This window comes from Oncorhynchus mykiss, chromosome 19 (genome assembly GCF_013265735.2).
Source record: "Oncorhynchus mykiss isolate Arlee chromosome 19, USDA_OmykA_1.1, whole genome shotgun sequence".
Classification (NCBI taxonomy): Eukaryota; Metazoa; Chordata; class Actinopteri; order Salmoniformes; family Salmonidae; genus Oncorhynchus; species Oncorhynchus mykiss.
Genome location: NC_048583.1, coordinates 45,534,890 through 45,557,345, shown reverse-complemented (window position 1 = coordinate 45,557,345; position 22,456 = coordinate 45,534,890). Strand labels below are relative to the sequence as shown.

Sequence of the window (22,456 nt, the reverse complement as noted above, 5' to 3'; positions counted from 1 at the left end):
AGGATGATCAATGGGAACAGGACGCACCAGGGCTCAATTTCAAGTCTCATAAGCAAAGAACCTGAATACTATTTTTAAAATATATTTTTTATAAATTAGTTTTTCGCTTTGTCAAAAAATGTAACAAAAGGTGGAAAAGGGGAAGGGGTCTGAATACTTTCTGAATGCGCTGTATGTCACGTTTTAAATACAATTGACTTCCCATACTCAATTTGGGGACTGATAAGCAGCACCAGTGAATTTCCCAAGAGAAGTTTCTGATGATTCGCATGCATATCAGCTGCCAACTTCCCCATATTGGATAGCTTATGCAAAGTACTTAACCACCACTGATACAGGCCAACTTTAGAAAAGTATGATACTGTGTGACCTGTGTTCCATAAGAGTTGGATTGAATAATGTAATATGACACGATAGCAGCACACGATAACCCTTGATTTGACTGAACTTGAAGGCAAAAACTAATTGTGTTTCAGAATGGGGGACTGTGACAGTGTGGTGTTAAGCTGCCTCCATTTGGGAGTCATTTCTGATTAATTTCAAATGAGCTCTCCATGGGCCTGCTCTAACAGCCTGTTGTGTTGGAGACAGTTCCCTCCATCTTCTCTGGTGAGAATCCTCCAAGGTGTTAATCTTTTAATGACCTTTTCCTCTGGCGTTCACTAGGGCCACCTGTCATTAATAAGGCCCTGGGTCCTGTGACTTCAGCATGGTGCTTTGTGGCTCCTTGTTTTTTAGTTGCATCTGCATCAGCCCTTACTTTCATGTTTCATAGCCTTTTACCTGGTAGAAAACAATAGGCAATTTATCCTTTGTTCCTTTAAAATACCGGATTCTCATTTCATGGACATGGGGCCACCGTCTCTAGGTATTCATTCCAATAATGAAAATGAATTAACTCACTGAGCCACCAGATATAATTTACAGTTTGAACACAGTGGCGACTAATAGTTTTTTAGGGGTGTGATGCACCTCTATGCTTTAACAGTGTGAGTATGAGTAGCTTTGGAAATAAGTGGTACAAACTGATGAGGGATTAAAGAGGAGTATGGGACTATGCCACCTGTCTTCACACACAGCAAGATAAGAATTGAAACGCAGAGCGTTTTCTGTCGTAAAGGATGTGACAGTAGCTCGGCTGTCAGTCCAAAGCACCCTAACATTTGGTAGCAGAGTCTCTGAGAGGGAAGCCAATCCTGTCACCATGGGTGATGCTGTCACTGCAGGAAACAGGGCCTTTCAAGGGCATTAACACGTTTCAGTCCTGACTGCTGCATTCTCCCCCGGGGCTTGAAGAGAGGCCTCACCAGGAGTAAGCTGTCTCCTTCAGACAATCATGTTCTGTCAAAGCAAAAGCCTTATCTGAACCAGGTTCAGAAATTATTGTAGCCCTAAATGCCTTGGTGATGATAGTAAGCTCCTAAAGCTACGCTCTGGATATGCAACCAACTTTCTCTCGCATGTGTTAGGGTGATAGTGAATCTGAGGCACCATGACATTTTTATATCTCTATATCTGTAGTTGTAATAACCTCTTTCCGATCATGGTCTGGTTAATAATCATTGCATTGATTGGCGTGGGTTATCCAGCCCTGTGGCCCTGACACTCTGTACAGACAGGTGGATTTTGGCAGGCCTCTTCCCCTACTGAGCGTGTGCGTCATCCCTCTGCCCTTATATGGCGGCCCAGGCTGTACCAACCAAAGACGCCTCAGCAGCTGGCCTGGTCCATCACAGGCACACGGGAGGTATCTGAACGTGCTCTGCTCTTCCTTTTCTCCCGCCCCCCAGAGAGGGGGCTAACAAGGCCGTCAATGTACAGCTTGCCTTATTGATCTGAGCCATGGCGTCATGGTACCTCCGCTGGTACTGTGTCGTCAAACAGCTCCAGCAGACAGCCTGTCAGACTACCATATTGATTGTTACTGCGATGTTTTGTATGAAATAAATGTATTGCTTTTCCCTGAAGTTGTATTTTGTCACCCTCTGATATTTCAGCAGGAAACCCTCCATTGGCGAGAGGTCAGTCCTCAATCTAAAGGTATAAGCAGCAGCCTTCTATATAACAGAAAATGGTGGGTGTCAGTAACAAGCGTTTTACCTATTCATTTTTTATTAATCTATCCTATAGGGAACCGCAGCTAAACTGACTGAAGACCAGCACTTCCGTTGTTCCTTATAGAATAAATGCATTGTTATGAAATATCAGCATAGGGTCTTGGCAGGTGTCGTTGAGATGTTCAATAGACAGCCTGGTTCTAAAAAAAATAGGCGGATGAAACGTCTACCTCACCATGTGCTTATTGCATTGCGTCATGGTTCTACACCTGTGCCCCATGTTGTAATGGTGAAATCATACACACTTTCATAGTCCAGCAATCATCTGAGATGTCCTGGTTAAAAAGTCCCTGAAAACAAAGGGCTCAACTCAACTGAACTCGTATTGAGGTATTTACACAGTAGCTCTATTTCCCATGGTCAAATAAATCCCAGAATGGTTTGAGGCACTGTATAAACCTCGATACTTTACCATATGGTATCTTGTGGGAAAGAGTGACTATGACACCATGGGCTTGTCTTTAGTTTGATTAATAAAATCTGGGCCGATAATTCTTCCCGGACTTTAATAATTGAAGAGCCTATTATGAGCTTGCTTCATATTGTTCTCCTGTGTTGCAAGAGCTCATTAATTATTCACAATTCCTGTGATAGTATCTTGTTCAGACAATGGGGTTCTAAACTTTGATTATTTTGCCTTTGTTTTAAAAGTCTCTCCAGGGTGGCATTTTGGCACATTAAAATAATGCTTGGTGTCACTGCAGTGCATGCAGAGACTGATAAACATAAGAAGTTCTGGGATATCCAAAGGCAAGTAGAGGAGAGCTGCTGTGCAAGAGTAATGCCCTGATGACTAACACTGTCAACAGTATCAACAGTCACTCATCCTCCATAGCTGGCATTGAGCTAATCCCCACTGGTAGTGTAACTCTCAACTCCCTGGGACCCAAGATGTTGTCCGCTCAGCTTTGCATTGTCCAAGTAGTGGTAGCTGTGCTTGAGCTTCAAATACTGTAACATAATCCAGCTGGAGCTGTGAGATTGAGCAAACTGTTGTTTTTTAAACGGATGCCTTAGAAAAGAGGATAACAGGACATCTTTCATCTTTTCTAGAATCTCTGACTCAGGTGTGATGTTTTGAGAGTAGTGGGGATGACTTGGGCCAGGCCACATGGTCAGGAACAACTCCTGGCCCCAGTAATGACAGAGCAGCAACCCCCATCTCCTACAGAGTACTCCATCATGTAAACATTCTCCGGGGCGACTGGGTTTAGAGGTCAAAAGGTCACTTGCACCTCCCCCTCTTCTTCATGGGCCGATATAGAAGAATAAGAACATCAGATGAGACCATCAGATCCACTCCTTCATCAATATCCTGCTCCATTATTATTTTCATCCATAAGCATAGGGTTTTGTAAGCATTTCACGGTAAGGTCTATTCGGCACAATCATTTTTTGTTGTTGATTTGATTTTACCAACTGAAATATTCAAAACATGTCACTGCCGTGTTGTAGCGCCTATGGGGAAACAGCTGTAGCGACATCCACTGTGTGCTGTGCACAAATCTGTTCAAAGTATCCTGCTTCTTGTGCCTGCTGTTTTACAATAGTCCCAAGTGTTTACATTATGTTTGTTTACGTCTCAGTGTAACAGATACCCACCATGACAGGTTTTCAGTGCAGCACTACTCAACTGAGGCTTACATTTCACTGTGATACAGTGTGATGGTCCGACCAGCAACGGAACCTCCCCACCACTCAGTGAAAAATAAGCCTTTCAAAGAGTGTTTGCTGGAAATAGTACCGACCCAGTATTATGTAATGCGTTCCTCTTTCCTTTGTGGACTGTAACTACAGAGCGTTCAATCAATACACCTCCCTCACATGCCGTTCAGTTCAAGTAGAAAGCATACATACATACAGGCTTGTTTTTCCCCTCTCCAGAGTTCACCAGAAGTGAGTCAGAAGCAGGAATATGAAAGAAAGAGAGAGAACGAGATATATCTGACTATGTGCTGTGGCAGACTGATAAACAATGGGCCTTGCCTCTGTTGAACACATCTTAGCCTGTTCATACTGTAAAAATCATAGATTTGAGGCTCACTTGAAGACATCGACAGTAAACTGACTGTCCTTTGAGCTGTAGGACAAAAAAATGGACGGATTATCACTGGTTCTTAATTCAACTTGGTAGCTGGTTAAGAGTTGACTAGGTCTACAACAAGCCCTTTGACTGGAAAGTGATATAACATTGCTTATCTAATATATCTAATATATCAGACTACGCGATTTGAAAACAGCTTCTATTAAATTTGATCAGAGACCTGTATCAAAACTCCAAAACACCAACACAATTTCTTTACATAGTTTTTCATAAACGATTTCAGATCTCTCAAAATAAAATGTTTAATATGAAAGGTGTTATTATTAAGTTGCTTTGCGTGAACTTTCTTTAAACAAAATCTAAATGATGAAGCATTTTACAAGGAAGTTTATTTGCCTCGTAATATATGCCTAGACCTAACATAGTCTTAATAAAAAGTGTTGAATTAGACTAAAAGTTTGATCAAGGCCAAAGGATGTTCAATATCTCAATATACATGACCAAATACTCAATACGTGTCCATGGTTATATGCACATACCTGAGCTTAACTCAATAATACAGGTTCCTCTATGCCAGCAATCCAGATGTATCTATAGAGGACAAAATGCTATATAAATGCTTCCTGTTATTCAACAGCTCGGCCCATCAAAGGCAGTGATAAATGGTTGTGTTATAGAATAACATTGGAGGCCTATAAGTAATGCGTAGTTTACATATCCTGCAAAGGCATATATCCTACCAGTTAAATACAGGTGTGTCATGTCCTTGTCCATAATATGGTTATGAATAAATTACTTGGTGGAGCTGTCCAAAGGAAAGATGACTTACATCAATTAAGGCATACAGTAACAGAAAACGCATAGTATTTTAGGAGAAACAATATTTCTTTTAAGCAGTTTAAGTCTATAATTGTCAGTCATACACATTCAGATTATTGGTATGTAAGATATCAATAAAATACGTGCATGTGCAATTCTCGCAGCATCATCTGTTCTTTGATATATCTTCCACGAAGACCACTATCTGTAGGCTATCCGACCCTCTGCATAAGTCTGTCAAACACTCCTGGTTCGATTCCTGTTTAATGGCCTGGTTACTCTCCTTTACGCAAACCTTGTTGTCTCGTGGTGGAGGTGCGCTGCGGAACCTTTGTGGATGAAGGAGCAGCATCCGCCGCTGCTTGATCCGCATTGCCAGTAGTTTGTCGGTCCGCATCCTTCTCCCCTTTTTCATTATGCATGGTGTTGTGGGCTCCAGTGCGCAACGGGCTCCGATTGTCCTCAGCAGGCTGAGACGCCTGGTTATCTCTCCCCGCAGTGTTTGGTCTCTCCGCAGTTTGTGCGGCTATGTGGCTTTGGGCAGACGTGTAGAGTCCTTTCGGTTGCGAATGCGCACTTTCTGAGAAAACGCCGTCGGAGATGACGGCGGCGCTCTTGCTTCTGCCCTCCCAGTGAAATGCCTTGGTCTGAGTCTTTACACCAAACCTGGTTTCATTGACAGATAAAATGTCTGTCTCTGTAGAGTTAGTGTCTGAGACGTTAGTGCTTGTGGATATGTTTGTTGAGATGTTAGCAGAGGCTGTGACCTCATCGGGCATCCCTAGCTTCCCCGCTGGAGAGGATGCGCTCGTTGGCTTCCATATCAAGCTGTAGTAAATGGCTAGAATGATGGCTGCTAAGGACACAGATAATACATATGCGAAGACAGTGGCTAGTCTCACCCACTTTTTGTTCGTCTTCGCAGCCATTTTAGCCTTTTTGTCCCCTGTATAAGTGGCAGGTTTGCCCCTCTCCATGTTGGGCATAAAGTCCCGCTCTCTCATATTGCCCCGATGTTTCCCTCGATGCTCCACTACCCCGTCCGTCTTGAAGATTTCTTGTTATCCACAATCCAAGAGAACACGGGAACCTATCCGGTCGAGAGAAGACGTCAGGCTTACTGTGGACCATATGCGTTATTGAACAGTTTACTGCTAAATATATTTCAGGTTAATTAATTTCATCTTAGAAGGCACTGCGGTTTGTCTCAGAAACCAAGTTTAACATTGTGTTTCATAATGTACATCATGGATGAGGCAGGCAGCTCAGGGTCTCTTGAGAATTTCAGCATCCACCAGCAGAATCCCAGTCCCGTACGACCAATGTTTATTCCGACGGCATTTCCCAAGGAATCATCTATACAGCGAATCCGCAGTAAAGGATTCGATGTCATTTAAAAAATCGATTAAGTGAAATCATACGGTACACAGCTGTCTTTACCGTAGCCTACAACAAATTAAGTGGTTGTCTCAGCTAAAAATATAGGAGAGGGGGCGGGTGAAGGTTCTTAAAGAGCCAGCAGCTATATGCAGCGGGCTGCATTAACTAATGAAACCGCACCAAACGCACCCCAACACTAGAGTTAAAAATTAAATGCATGTATGCGGATGGTGTAAATTGTCCAGACCAAGTAGCCTATGATTGCGTCATGACATAAACGTGGAACTGGTACTAGGAATGAAGCAGTGTGTGTTGCGGTGTAGAGTCTAGACTGTATTTATGAGAATGAGGGATGGAAAGCTTGAAGGGCAGGTACTGAAGGCTCAAATTAAACGTCACCAATGGCAGTGCCAACGCTTGGTGCCGTGGCGCGCATGATTTCAGCCCCTTGTGATTTCAGCACCTTGGACAGTGGCCGATAACCTATATTTACGCATAGGCCTACTGGTGCACATGGCCACAACGGATCCTAAATTGTCGGAACTAGAAGCACAAGCATTTCGCTACACTCGCATTAACATCTGCTAACCATGTGTATGTGACAAATACAATTTGATTTGATTTGATTTGATTTGATAAATTGGCAGAGCAGAGGACATTGGGTCCAAATGAAAAACATGTAATATAGTATATGTGGGTCATATACAAACCTTTTAATAAAACATAATTGGTTTTACGGATTGATTCAACAGCTTGAAAGGTCAGACGTTTAAACAAAGCGTGGCAGCTCAGCAGGATCATCTGGGGGTATTTGTCTCATATGTGTTTGTTTTCGTGCGCGTGTTCGTGTGGGATGGAATCTATATAGATGACGCAGCCAGGCTAGCTCAAGTGTCTCTAGTCCAGCGGTGCCCAGCGCATGGTCAGGTGACATCACACAACACACCATCTCAGGTGACTGTTGGATGGGGGGGGGCTTGACTGACTTATTTGCCTGCTATATGGTGCCTGCTATATGGTAACGGGGAGTGAGGGGTATGAGTGAAACACCGTTTTTCTTCTGATCCTTGCCCATCTATTCATTATATGAATTACATACTTTTGACTGAGGATCTCTACAGTGTAAATGCTTGATATTGTCTGTTGTAGGTCTACCATACTGTATGCTTTTATTGCTGCATTGGAAATCATTTCCACTGGCCTATCAAGTTTCCCCTTGAAAAGTGTGAATCATGTTCTTTTTGATATAATTGGTAGATGGGCAACTTTGATGGGGTGTGGGGCTGGGGGCCACAAACACATCTGAATTCATCATGAGGGGCCACAGTAAAACATTTTAGTGACTCCCCCTCTTGACAGCAGATATATATATATATTTGCCATGGGCATGGAGAAGATTTAGCAATTTCATAACAAATTTCATGTAATTCTACATGACATTTGCCCATCCCTGATCTAATCTAATGGAAGTAAGATACATTATTATTACCCCAAACACTTTTATCCTTATGTAACTTGGGTCCTCCGATCCCTATACAATTTGCCTAAGGTATTACTTGCTGTTAAAATGAATTTTACCCAAATGACAGGGAGGGAGGAGTCAGGAGCAGAGGCCATGAATCAACATTAATCAGTGCCCTCCCTGCCACATCTGGACATCTAACATGATGCAGTACATTTAATTTCTCATCTCCACAATACTGAATGCAAATTAAAATCAATATACCGGTAGATCAGCAATCACAGATTGAACAAGCATCCTGGCTATTGTCTCTCAATATTGTACAGTATGGCAGTCTATATTTGGGTACTGATTGTTATGTGAGGTATGCAGTGGAGAAAAACAAGACAAAACAAATGGAAAATGAAAAGTGGATTAACGATGGCTAGAAGACCGGTGACGCCGAGCGCCGAGCGCCGCCCGAACAAGGAGAGGAACCGACTTTGGTGGAATTCGTGACACCTGTCACCATGAAGATGGACCCTAAGGGCTAGTACAACCAGAAATTACTTGGAAATAATTGATTTACAGTGAGTAAATATTGTCACATTATATTATCTGCCTGGTTGTTTAGTTCAACAGTTTAGATCCTTATGTATTGAATCCAGACCAATAGAAACGTGTCCAGCAGCTGTGCTGGCTGCTTCAGACTCCACAGCTCTGGAATGGGGTCCGTCAGGATTTGGGATGACTCAGCGCCGCAACCACTGTTACCACAATATATGTTAACAGATGTGAATTGGATCTAGTTGTGAGATGGTTCAAAACTCTGCATTACGCGTTTACAGTCCCAGCAGCCTCGTGAATTGTATTGATCACAGCTGATGTGGGTTTTACCAGCCTGTTGTTGCACTGCACAACGTTCACTGGGCTGACAGCTGCTTCCTTCTCTCTCTCTCATTCTACTGTAGTGCTCTCTCGTTTGCTCTTTTGCTTTCTACCTCTCTCCATCTTGCTCCTCTCACAGCACCTTCTGTTCTGCAGTACATCAGTCTGTTAACCACTTGTTCCGTACAGAGGATTCAGGCAAGTAGTAGAACGCATAATTCAATTTACTATGGGTGCTGCAGATGCCTATCTGTTCATGCAATCATAAAATAATAATTGTTCTATCATAGTCATTGGCTTGTGGATTTATAATTCCCCATTTCTAGTAGACAGAGCTCCTGGACGTTGAGAACACATCAGGAAAATATGCAAAACTTTCTAAAGTGAGTACCATTGTCTAAGATGTGCACAGCTTCCACTGCTGTGTGATCCACTCAGTAAAGCCAGTCTTTATCTGCTTTCCTGTCAAAGCCTCTAAAGTGTGTATTGTGTAACTGAGAGGGAATTTGTATTGCAAAAGCAGCAATAAACACAATGCAAATGCACACATACTGGCCACACAGTGTTGGTGATGTGATTGCAGCTAAAGCGAGAGAGCCCAGATTTGTGATTTCTGTGCAGCAGATCAAGCTGTAGTGAGATGATTGAGTTTGACAGTTTGAACCTCTCCCACTGCTTGCACCCACCCTGAGCTGTCTACATAGAGAGTTTCAGTGTGCAGCCATTTACTCCCTACTACTGAGGGAGGTCACAGCTATTCCCTGGGGAATAAACAACATCATCCCTATAACTGGTGTGCCATCGGATGACACTCTATCCTCTGTTCTGCTTTCAAGGGGATCAGTTGCTCCTCTGTAAGCCACGGATACTGTATCAAAACAAACACTTGATCTGTTGAAGATATAGTAGATCCCCAGTTCCTCTGCTGAGCTGCTGCTCTTATCTTTCTCTGCTCTTGTCTGGAGTTTTCTTGCAGTGATTTGCCTGTCTCGTCAGGCTTGAGCTCCCAGGCGTCCTGTGTATGGAAGACAGACACCAGGATGTAGCAGGCTTCATTTCCCCCTTTCCAAATATACATGGAGACCTAGAGGATAGTAGAGGATGACAGGGAATACAAGAGAAAGTGTCAAATGATGTACTTTTTTTACTGTGTGAAAGAAAGAGATCATAAAAACACAAACGAAATGCTTTGCCTACACAATAATCATCATTGTGATAACATAGGAACATAGGAATTACTTTTGGTCCCTCATCTTTGTTTTATTCATGTCTGTCCGTCCTCATCAACGGCACCCTAAAGTCAGGAATGTGTTCAACCTGCATTTTCCAAACAGCGACCATCTAGTCAAAACCCTGACTGTTGTCACAGGCGTGGTGAAATTTGACTTACCACAGCTTCTTTGCTTACAAGGAGAATGTGATACAGGTAATACACATCACAATCCTTACGTCATGACATCTTTCCCCACAGCAACATGAAATAACCAGAGCTCATTCTACACATACTGTATGTAGCATAACTTAAAATCATTAAGTGTCATAAACATGCATCAATAGGTATGTAAATGTCTAGAGTACATTTGCTTATCAACATCACCTAACCGCCAACATTTGTTTATATTAGTTGCCAGATTCCAAACTGGCTCTGCAGCACTAACCTTGCCTCAGGTCAACCACTAATATGAGCCTTCATTTCCTCCACAAAGCATCCTCTGTCCTTGCACTCTTTATGAGTTTACGACTACAATATCCAGTTTTAATGAACTCTAATGAAAATAACAATTGGTTCTCTTCCTGAGGCACTGTGACTGATCATTTCTACGCCCTCTAGTGGTCAAAAACGAAACAGTTATTATCATGACAAGTAGTAAATCCAGACAGCAATTTCATGCGGTTGTGGTCTGATGTTATAGAACTGGGCTGCTGATATCCTGTCCATTGCTTACAACCCATCGAGGACCAACGCATTCAGACATGTCTTCATGGAGAAAATGTTAGTGGACAAGGACAGGTCTCTCTTTATGTTGAATGTAAAAAATCAAGGTAAAAAAATGATGAACCTCTCCATCCTAGGTATGTCTGTATCTCCCTTCAGACCAATACGGATGTTAAGATCCCTGTCAAAAAGTGAGCCACAGACAATTTTGTTGAATTTGTTGAACAGCTCCCACAACAGTTCAACATATTAAATCAATTTAAACTAGATTTATGTGTTGTCTTTATTTTCATCTTCAGTGTTTACAAGATGTTTCTAGCCGATAAGTAGAGGGTGGAGAGTGCCCTGGCTTCAGCACACCTCCCCACAATTCTGAGTTTTGCATCTGTATAGGGCGGCAGGTAGCCTTGTGGTTAAGAGTATTGGCCTGTAACAGAAATGCTGCTGGTTTGAATCCCAGAGCAGACTAGGTGAGAAATCTGTGCTCTGAACAAAGCACTTAACCCTAGTCGCTCTGGAGAAGAGTGTCTACTAAATGACAAACATATATAGTTCAAGTACTTATAGTCCTTTCTGAATGTGTGTCATGAATGATTTCCAGTGGAATGTAATAATGTGAGAGGTAAATTGTGTGTTCTCTCAGGGTGACACTATGAACTGGATATCTTCCATGAAGCTGCTTTCAAGCTCATCCTGATGAGTTTTTGTCCCTGGCCTGAGATATATGAGATATTTACATCCTAGTAAGTGAAATTCGAAATTGACCGAGCAGTGTGATTCTTACTAATTGGAGAATACAGGCATGAGGCGATGCCAGGTGTAATTGTCATTATGTTCCCCTCAACAGTTGCTCGGTTGGAGGGTCCAGCTCATGCAGTGGTTCCCTGGCTTAGGGTTTGGCGTGGTCAACAAGAAGCAGCGTTACCCCCGCCTCACTGAAGAGCTCTTCTCCCGTATCGGACCTGACCAGGTGAAGGCCCTCATCGAAAAGTATGAGCCCTGCTCCTCCAACGCCAACAGAGGAGAGATACACATAGATGCAGTCTGATTACTACAGACAGGACAGGAGAACTAACCAATCATCATTGACTGCACTTTATTCCCAATCATTACTGTATTTTCAATCCAGTGTTTTATAGAAGAGAGATGTGTAACACTGCTATAATGTGCATGTGTCTTATTCTACAGGTCAGCTGTTCTATCTGACTGTAAATCTTGTCTGTAAATGTGAGCTCAGAGCTAGTAATAGAAGCAATAGAAAGTCTATGGATGAATGATAATTTATACAATCCTTTTGGGTTATTTCATTAATTAAAATGACTGGAAATCGTACAGACGGTTGCTTATGCCTTTGAGTGTCTCTAGAGTGTAATGGAACATATTTCCCTGTGATCCCTCCACAGTAGGTCAGTTTTCCGGCGTGTCGGCGCCGCCAGTGTCTGCTGGCCGGCTGCCGTTGCCTGGAGCTGGACTGCTGGAAGGGAAAACCACTGGATGAAGAACCCATCATCATCCACGGATTCACCATGACAATCGAGATCCTGTTCAAAGTCAGGTGTCAGTCAGTCCTCATCTCTCAGTGCCAGGCAGTGCAGTAGTGCTGTAGTAAACAAATGATTCACCCATTTTCAATGGAATATGCCACCTATGTTGGGGGATTCTAGCCCCAGTCCTAACACTTACCCTAATGCTATATTGGACCTTAATGCTAGAGAATAGTCCTATTGATCCGATATGGTGTGTGCCAACAAAAACAAAGCATCTAACTAATGTAGACCAATGACCAATTGTCGACCCATCTTGTAGTCCCCATAAACACATACCTCATTCATTAAGACTCACAGACAACAGAGATAGAGTGTTACTAATGATATAGAGTGTTACAACCGTAGTCCAGACCCCAGTGCCTACAGAAACAGTGTACCAGGAAGTGGCCCCTGCTTTACATCTCGCAGTGACAGCTTTCTTTGTGGCTCTGCCAGCAGGTGTCCATTGAGACACAATACAGAGTGTCATATTGGGCCTGGGCACTGGAGCATGTGTGCAGCACAGCAGCCTCTCCACTCCACTCCACACCACACCACACATCTCATGGCCCCTTCACTCAACACTGCCATTTAAGGGCACCCAGAGCTCCGCTATAACTGGTACACAGACCAAACCAAACGCCTCAGCATAGTTTACTGTCACACACTGATTTCCTCCAGGCTTGACGATGTTTGGCCTGCCTCCAGCTCATTCAGGGAGTGAACGTTATTTATAATAAGGATTACATGGAGAAAATCGGACCTCTTTGAATTGAAAATGGATGTCCCTCTCTTCAGCAAAATATATTTGTAAAAAACAGGTGATCCTCCCTTACACCCAAAATAATAATGAAAAGATAAAGTGGATACAGAGAACATGTCTACCGTTTACCTTCACTTCGTGGACAGACCAGAGCCTGGATATGCAGTACTAAAAACGTTTCTTCATTCAGTAAGCATTACATGGCAACGCAGGAATTTTGATAGCGGGCCATAAACATATTATGCAAATCCACGTTATTTGACACATATTAGCATAATATTTTTTAATACCACACAAATCACTGAAATGTCAGGCTAAGAATGAACAGAGAGATAGGCCTATGTGTTCATCTTATCATATTTCTCCAGTGCCACTGTGTCTTGTTTGCATTGAATCTGTCACGCCTGCTCCCGCTCTTCCCCCCTGGCGCTCGAAGGGCGCCAGGGTGATTTGCTGATGTTAAGTTGGGGCAGGAGTTAGATGAGGGTAACTTTTGCCTCTACAGAAATAGGAATGAGAGATGCAGTTTTTGTCAAAATAATAACCTCATATGATTAAAAACAAACTTTACACAAAGTACATGTTATATATAGAACCTGTTAATCTAGTTGTTGTTGCTGACGGAAAATAATATTCTGCATGATCCCTCTGTCACAACTTCCGCCGAAGTCGGTCCCTCTCCTTGTTTGGGCGGCGTTCGGCGGTCGACGTCATCGACCTTCTGGCCATCGCCGATCCACTTTTAATTTTCCATTAGTTTTGTCTTTGCCTTACACACCTGGTTTCAATTCCCCAATTACTTGTTCATTATTTAACCCTCTGTTCCCCCATGTCTGTTTGTGAGTAATTGTTTGTATGTAGTATTGCATTTGTATATGTTGAATAAAGTACGTTTATTGACTCATATCTGCTGTCCTGCGCCTGACTCCTCTACACCAGCTACACACAGACCTCATTACACCCTCTCATTATCCTGTGGACAGAGAAAAACAAGAGCTACCTCATCTCATCTTTTGTGGAGACCAAAGGGGAGATTATGATATCCAAGACTGCAGTTGAGTTTGTGGGGTATCCTTTTCTCAACTGCCACTTTAGCCCTGATTGAATTACCCTCAAATACTAAGACATCATCATTCTTTTCTGCCACACATTGTGAATGCAAACTCCCTTAACATGTCAATCCGGGCATAACAGGCAGATGAGAATAATCTACCCTAAAGGAACCAGACTAGTCCAACTACAGCCCACAGCCCTTCTGGAATGCTGGCTGCCAGATGGTGGCGCTCAACTATCAAACTATGGGTAAAGCTACTGTATAACATCTATCTGGGATTAGGATTGTTTTATGGCTGATAAACTGGTGTAATAACTTATGATTGTTCCATCATTATTATTAGTCATTATAAGGCACATTTGTAGAGTTTCTTTATTGATGTTAAGTGATGTTAAGTGCTTCTTATATTCACCACTGCAGGTCAGTGTTGACCTGTTTTGAGTTGCACGTTGCACACTGCTCTACTGCACATGCCACAAAAATGCAGATCCATCTCACATGAAAATGTTGTGCTGTATGCATTAGTGAAGAAACATGAATGTGATTTTGAAATGTTCTGAAAATATGTTGTTTTTTTCTCCAGATTTCCTAATGCAGCACAACATGTCTTTATTTGAATTCAACAGAAGAACAGACTACCTCCTCAATCATGACCTCTTCTGCGTTAGTAACAAGAAGTTTGACCCCTACTGTGACAGGATCGACACCATCGTTGACAACACACTGACCATCAAGGCATGTAATTATTATTATTATGTTAACTCCAATCTCAGAGAGAGCAGCAGACATCGGCACTATTCAGTATTCTTGCTTCGGGCTTTTGTGCCAGGCATTTAAAATATCTCATAAAAGATCTAATGTAGTTATTGGACTGTTTAGTCATTATCAAACCACTCTGGATTATTATCCACGGTTCCACTTTGGAAGAGCTGATGCAGCTGGCTGTTTGTAACTGGGGGCTATTTTCCTCCCACTTGTTTTTCAGAGTAGCATACCCTCAGGCTTTCTCTCGCTCTCATCTCTCTCTTTCTGTGTGTGTGTTCATCTTGGTTGAACATGTCTGTCTGTTTTGTGATAGTCTACTGTAAGTGGACAGTCAATATGTATACAGGTCTGCTGTGTCTGCAGCTCTATTTCTTCTTGGGTCTTTCTATAAATAATGGGGAAATGTGTGACATTGGGATCAAATTTCTAAATGGTTTGAAACGACAACAAAAATATTTTTATGCAGTTCCACATGTGTACTTAGAGGAATAAAAGTGAATATATTAAAATTGGCCCATAACTCTACCTATACAACATCATAGGCCTAGGACTATACATAATTTAAGCAGGCTTTATACAGACATTTGGCAAGTCAATTCAAGGTTTTTCAGGGACTTTTTCAAGCACTTAATTGTAATCTTCAAGGACCTCAATGTTATACACTTGTATAATTTATATAATTGTACATATAGGGCCTAATATAGAACCCTCCCCCCAAAAAATCAAGCAATAAGTGTAAAAAAAGTAGGCCAATGCCAATGCATTGATATTCAAATTATTATTACATTCTAAAATATGTGAGAATAATGTGGACATTGCCTGACTAAATAGATTGGATGCATGCTGATTGTTTTGTAGCCTATGTGGCCGACACAGAGACACATAATAAACCCATGAATAGCGATGAATTCATCTCACCATTTGAATCTCACCATCGCAGTTTTTATGATGAGAAAGTGACCAAAAACCAGGTTCTTTTTTTTTAGAGGAATGATTTTTTATGGAAAGCCAAGTTGAAGCCAACATTAGATGTTGTCGTCCTCATAATAACCGAATGTGGTTTTACCGCAACAGAGTAGCACAATACCCTTCAATTGAAGCGATGGGAAACAAACATCAATTCCCACATCTCTCACAAAAATGGATCAAAAAGGAAACCACAGATAATTATATGGGAGCATGAGCACTTTTAATTGAGTACAATGATTACAAGAACATTTCAAGCACCAAATTGAGGAAATTTTCATATTTTCAAGGTAGGCCTATTCCAGTAGGCCGCTTACATTTCTGAGCTCCAAGTTCAAGTAGATGATATAGGTTTTAAGTATCAAGGTCTTTAAGAATTTGATTTTGCAATGCATACATTATTTTAGATTTTTGTGCCCACGAAAACTGTTTTCACCCCATTACATTAAAATACACAAAATGTTACCTAGTTACACTGCATTTCTGAGATCTCTATACATAAAACTATCCGACAGCTAGATCCAGGATTCTTACAGGGTTCAAGTTCAATGACACATTTAACTGATTCATACTTAACAACTTGCAAGGACAGAAAATAAATGTTTTATGCCACACGGTTGTGGACAAATCAATCAATACAGCAACCATGATAAAGGGTTAAACATAGGTTGTAAATCAACTTGTACATTTGATTGAATCTAGCTATGATCCTCCATAATATATTAAGGTAATGACATGAAAAAAATGGGGAGATTATTGTCAATTATCAGTTGTAACAAGATGTCCAGTGTAGGAAATCCTCAATGTTAACCTAGTTCATAGAAAGACCCTTACCATAGGCCTACATGTGTTTCTAAAGGCGTTACAGTCATTTAACTGACTTGCCTAGTTAAATAAAGGTTACATTTGTTTAACCAAATCATCAGTGGAGGCTGCTGAGAGGAGGACGGCTCATAATAATGGCTGGAACGGAGCAAATGGAATGGCATACAAAAAAATGCTAACCATGTGTTTTATTCCGCTCCAGGCATTACCACAAGCCCGTCTTCCCCAATTAAGGCACCACCAACCTCCTGTGTATCATATATATCCGTTATCATAACTCCATCATAATTCCTTACAGATCTATTCAGGCCCGTTTCTGTCAGACAAGAGTGTGAAGACAGGCGTGTAAGAAGTACCGGACCAAGTTGTATCCCATACCGAACACCATTAACCCAGTGTGGAACGAGGAACCATTTGTTTTTGAGAAGGCATTTGTTCAACTATAATTTCTACAAGCTAACCATTTTGCCTTGCTGAATGCATGTCAGAAGGGTCAAGCTTGTTGTGTGGACAGATCCTGCTACCTGACATGGCCTCCCTCAGGATCGTGGTTCACGAGGAGGGCGGGAAGTTTCTGGGCCACAGGATCATTCCCACTGAGGCCTTTCAGTCAGGTCCACAGGATCATTCCCACGGAGGCCTTTCAGTCAGGTCCACAGGATCATTCCCACTGAGGCCTTTCAGTCAGGTCCACAGGATCATTCCCACTGAGGCCTTTCAGTCAGGTCCACAGGATCATTCCCACTGAGGCCTTTCAGTCAGGTCCACAGGATCATTCCCACTGAGGCCTTTCAGTCAGGTCTGTATGATAACATGTTGCATTACCTTTCTCTTATACCTGTGAAGTAACACTGCTATTAATCTAGTAAAACCACAGTATTAACATGGTGTTGTTAGTGTTGAGTGATTACAGCTTTGCTACATAGATATAAGAGCAACTTCATGTAGCGTTACCTACAGTATTTCTACATGGGTTTAAACTGCACCTCTGCCCAGTCTTTCCGACAATGAGGCTGATTGAAGTAGACCTTGAGTCAGAAGGCTTCTGACTGTGTCTGATTGATTCATGGGGGTTTGAGCCCTGCAGGCTTCCAGCACATCTGTCTGCGCAGCGAGAGCAACATGCCGCTCACTCTGACAGCTCTCTTTGTGTACATCAAGGTCAAGGACTACATCCCTGCTGCTTTTGCAGGTACAGTACACTTACTTTCAGCTTCTATTTTTTAGAAAAGGTACAGAATAATTTGTATTCACATTTCAATTTTCACATTGGATGATTGTGTAGGTAGGATAGGTAGAACACCTATAGATGGTGTTTTAAGAGTCATTGATTTGAAATAAAATTTTCACTAGGGGACTGATTTCTTCTGTACTGTCTTGTTCTGCCTCAGATTTCAAAGATGCCTTATTCAACCCAACAAAGAATTCTGAGAAGGCAACAAAGACAACAGAGGTAAATCAATTCCCAGACAGAGCTCATTGAAACACTGAAAATGTTTCACTCCTAAGGTTCTCCTTTCACAACAAAACATTTCCATAGTAAGATGTGAACAGGGCTTGATTGGTTTTATGGTGTCTTTGTTAGGGATTTGATGGACTTGTTCTCTGTCCCCACATTCTTCAGCAGACTACGTCTCCCCCTATGAGGTGCCCCTTGTCAACATAACACAGACTGTGGGGGAGGAGACTGCATTTGCAGAAACAGGTAAGAAGGCTGTTTCCTGTTGGATAGGGTCAACATTTCAATTCACTATACTAAAGATACTAAAGCTTCCTCTCCAGTGAAGTAAGCTGATACTTCTACTAGTACCCAGGATACTCCACCTACTCCTGAAGAGGCCCCTTCAGAGCCTGAACCCAACATGGATTAAATGTCACCCCCAAACACTGTCAGTGTGGAGGATGAACCTGCCCCAATCATTCAGCCATCTGTTGTTAACCCCACCCAGAGTGTTAAGAAGTTTCCAGAGCCTGAGGGCCTCCCTAAGGTTGACCCAGAGGCTGAACAAGCCACAGAGTTGACTCCTGACCCCAAGGTCGTCCCTACCCCTGATCCAGATGTTGAATCCACCACAGGAGGTTGGTGGCACCTTAATTGGGGAGAACGGGCTTGTGGTAATGACTGGAGCGGAGTCAGTTGAATGGTGTTTGATGCCATTCCATTATTTCCGTTCCAGCCATTATTATGAGCCGTTCTCCCCTCAGCAGCCTCCATTGGAATCCACTCCTGTTGCTGACCCTGCTGTGGCTCCTGACCCTGCATCTGAGCCCAGCTCATCTGATCCTGCACCTGAGGACTCCACTCCTGTAGATGCCAATGAAGGTAACATCAGTGACTCTTCTGTGTTGTAAAAAGGAAACACATCAGTGGCGGTTGGTGCAGTTAAGATGAGAGAGGATGTTTTTTTTTCATGAGCATTGCTGATTCAGAGGGGTTGGGTTAAATGCAGAAGGTACATTCAGTTGTACAACTGACTGGGTATCCCCCTTTCCCTTATTTATATTACAGCATATTGGATGACTGTCATTCATATTCCATTCACCCAGCTCAATGTAACATCGATTCAGTTTAGACAACTACATTATACTCGAATCTCTATATCCCTATACCCATCATGAGGTTGCTACAACCTAGCCTATAAATGAACGTTTACAACATAGGTGTATAGGTTGATAGAAATTTGAGCAATCAAGTTGATTGAACTTGACACGTTCAATAATGCCTTGCACACTCTTGCCTGCATCTAGCTGATCTAGGGTGTAATCATTAGTCCAACAGTTGCAAACAAGAGTTCAGGTATGTTTATTCTCTTTTCGTTCAGCTTGCTTCCAGTCAATAAACGTTTTTCAACAGAATCGGCAGAATGAATACACCCCTGCTCACACACAAGCACAGTTCACTTTCATACCAACCACATACAAACAGCATAATCCCTTTGATCTTATAATTCCTCTTATCTGTTCCCTTCGCTTGTGGACTTCAGTTCACAACACATCAGCTGCCTGTGACCAAGCAAAAAAAACTTTCCAAGCCAAACCTTCAAATCCTAACCGCTACATACAGCCTATATCATTGTCACCATGTTAGCTAACACCATAATAAACACAGCAACTAAAACTAAAACGTTAGTAAATCCACTACAATCATGCAGTACGGAGTACAGTCAGCAAGTAGTTTAGCAGTTACACCAGTGGGTCCCGGTGGCAATAAATGAATAAAACCTGTCACGTGTGCTCCCTCTCCAGCCTCTAGGCTGCTCGTTATGGAACACACCAGTCACCATCATTACGCGCACCTGCACGTCATCAGACTCACCTGGACTCCATCACTTCCCTGATTACCTTCCCTTTTTATGTCACTCCTTTTGGTTCCTTCCCCAGGTGTTATTATTTCTATGTCATGTCTGTGCTTCTTATTTTGTAGTGTTTATTTATACACGCACTCCCTGAACTTGCTCCCCAACTCTCAGTGCTCATCATTACAGAATAACACCTCACCTAAGGGAAGCATCAGGGAGTGTTTTTAGTTTTTTTGGTGGGAATGACATCGGGTCCAGGAGCCGCTACAGGCTCTCATGCCCTGCCTCCGCTGGTTCGTCTGGCTCTCATGCCTCAGCCAGATCTCCAGGCTCCAGTGCCTGTCAGGTTCCCACACCCCAGCCGGCGACAGGTCAAGTGAGTACAAATTCTTATTTTCAATGACAGCCTAGGAACAGTGGGTTAACTGACTTGTTCAGGGGCTGAACGACAGATTTTTACCTTGTCAGCTCGGGGATTCGATCTTGCAACCTTTCAGTTACCCAGTCCAACACTCTAACCACTAGGCTACCTGCTACTCCCTTTGGTTCCTTCCCCAGGCATTATTGTTTCTGTTGCTGTGTCATGTCTGTGCATTGTTTGTGTTTCTTATTTTGTATTATGTTGTGTTTATTTATTAAAACACTCACTCCCTCAACTTGCTTCCTGAATCTCAGCATGCATCGTTACAAAACCAAAAGCTTACCTTGACTTAGAAGAGTTCCAATGTTGGATAGCCAGCTAGCTACCTTAGCATCCCTCTCTATTTGAGCCGGGTGTTTGAGTAGGCTAAACTAGCTAGCTGCATTCGCTAGCTAAGTAAGTTAAAGTAAAAAATACTATGAAATATAGCTCTGTCTCTCTTTCTTCTCCTTTAAATTATTCTGTTCAAAACTGTTAAACTATTATATTTTTCTCTCTTTGAGTCAACTACTCACCAACGGTTTATGCACTGCAGTGCTAGCTAGCTGTAGCTTATGCTTTTAGTACTAGATTAATTATCTGATCCTTTAATTGGGTGAACAACATGTCAGTTCATACTGCAAGAGCTGATAGGTTGGAGGATGTCCTAATTACTGTGTAAGCCTATGGAAGGGAGTGAACCACGAGCCTCCTAGATTTTGTATTGAAGTCAATGTACCCAGATGAGGCCGGACACTAGCTGTCCTCCAGCTACACCATGGTGCTACCCTACACAGTGCTGTTGATGCTACTGTAGACCTTCATTGTGAAACAGTGTGTTTTATCAATTATTTGGTGATGTGAACATATTTAGTATAGTTTAATCTAAAAAGGTTAACTTTTTTAATGTTTCACTATTTTTGTTTTCAGGAAATTCACTAAGGAGGATGCTCTAAGGAGCCTCTGAAATTCATATATCATATGTGTCCTCTTTCAGAGCTGTCCACAGTTGCCTGTGAGGACATAAAGGAACTGGAGAAGAAGTTCCAGAAGAAAGTAGAGCAGCTCATCCAGAAATACAGCGACACATTCAAAGCGCTCAATACAACTCACTCCTAGATGTTTTAAAGCCCTCTGTAGTTAAGTTTTATGACTCAACAAATTCATGTTTTATTTTAATCTCATCCACTAGGGGTGATGGCAGACACACAGAATGTATTCATGTTGTTTTTCTCTTGGCCCGTTTAATTAACAAGAATTATATTTAGACGTATAATAATTAGCTTTAGGCAGATTTTGAATATTCCTCAGCTAATGTGTTTTTCTTGGTAGAGCACTTAATGAAGGGATAAAAATAATATCCTCTAAATGTGCTTGCTAAATGACTAAAATGTAATGTGTAAGATATGTTTTTAACTAGAAACATTTATTGCTTGTGGAAGAACAATTCTAGGCTTGTACCCGGACACTTTTGTTGAGTAATAGGACCAGGAGTTTTACCTGACCATTTCCTGGTCAGGTTACATTATCAGGAAAACATCCTGGCCCTAGGATCCTACTTTAAATCAGCATACTGCTGCTAGGATGAAGTAACAGACCTCTGTGAGGCAGTAATGTGGAGGCCTGATAACGCCCCTGGAGCCGTTGATAGAGCCCCGTGAGTTTACAAAGATCATGCCATATAATTAGAAAATAGATTGGGTATGAACCTTCTTATGATGGGATAAAGGTCAGACATTTTGGTCAGGGAGTTGTTCATACATGGTTTGCCAGCGATGTGATACGATATTGTGTAAAATAATTAATTTGAATTTATCTGCACTAGCTTTGTTAGCTAGCTAGTCAGACAGTATAAGAGGAATGATTCCAATACTTGTTCAACTGAACTGCCAATATGCCAACATTCCATTCAGACTATGTAGTCAGTCCACAGCCATACACTGGCTGAAATCTGTTGATGATAGGACTTAGAGTATTGATATTGTAACATATAATAGCTCTCACAGCTTTCTAAGAAAACATACATGTTATGGTCTGTTTACATATATTTTAGAGGCTATTTATACAGAAATTTGTTATAAAGTTGTCACTAATTCTATTACTCAATTTATGATATATCACATGCCTTTTATTTTCATGCAGACGTCAAATATGAATTATGCCTATACTGTCATTCATTCCAATTAGACTGGTTTGGAGTTCTCCCTGATCAATATGGCTGCCATTTTCACCC

The 22,456-nt window shown here is 42.0% G+C and overlaps 1 long non-coding RNA gene and 1 pseudogene across 1 annotated transcript; both read left to right on the top strand.

Moving 5' to 3' along the window:
* The first annotated feature begins 6,218 nt into the window (after window positions 1–6,218).
* On the top strand, window positions 6,219–18,358 carry LOC110498366 (annotated as a pseudogene).
* Window positions 18,359–19,918: 1,560 nt separating this feature from the next.
* LOC118941482 lies at window positions 19,919–21,554 on the top strand. The gene is made up of 2 exons (XR_005037752.1): window positions 19,919–20,199; window positions 21,221–21,554. It is a non-coding gene; the product is annotated as an uncharacterized LOC118941482 (long non-coding RNA).
* Window positions 21,555–22,456: the final 902 nt, after the last annotated feature.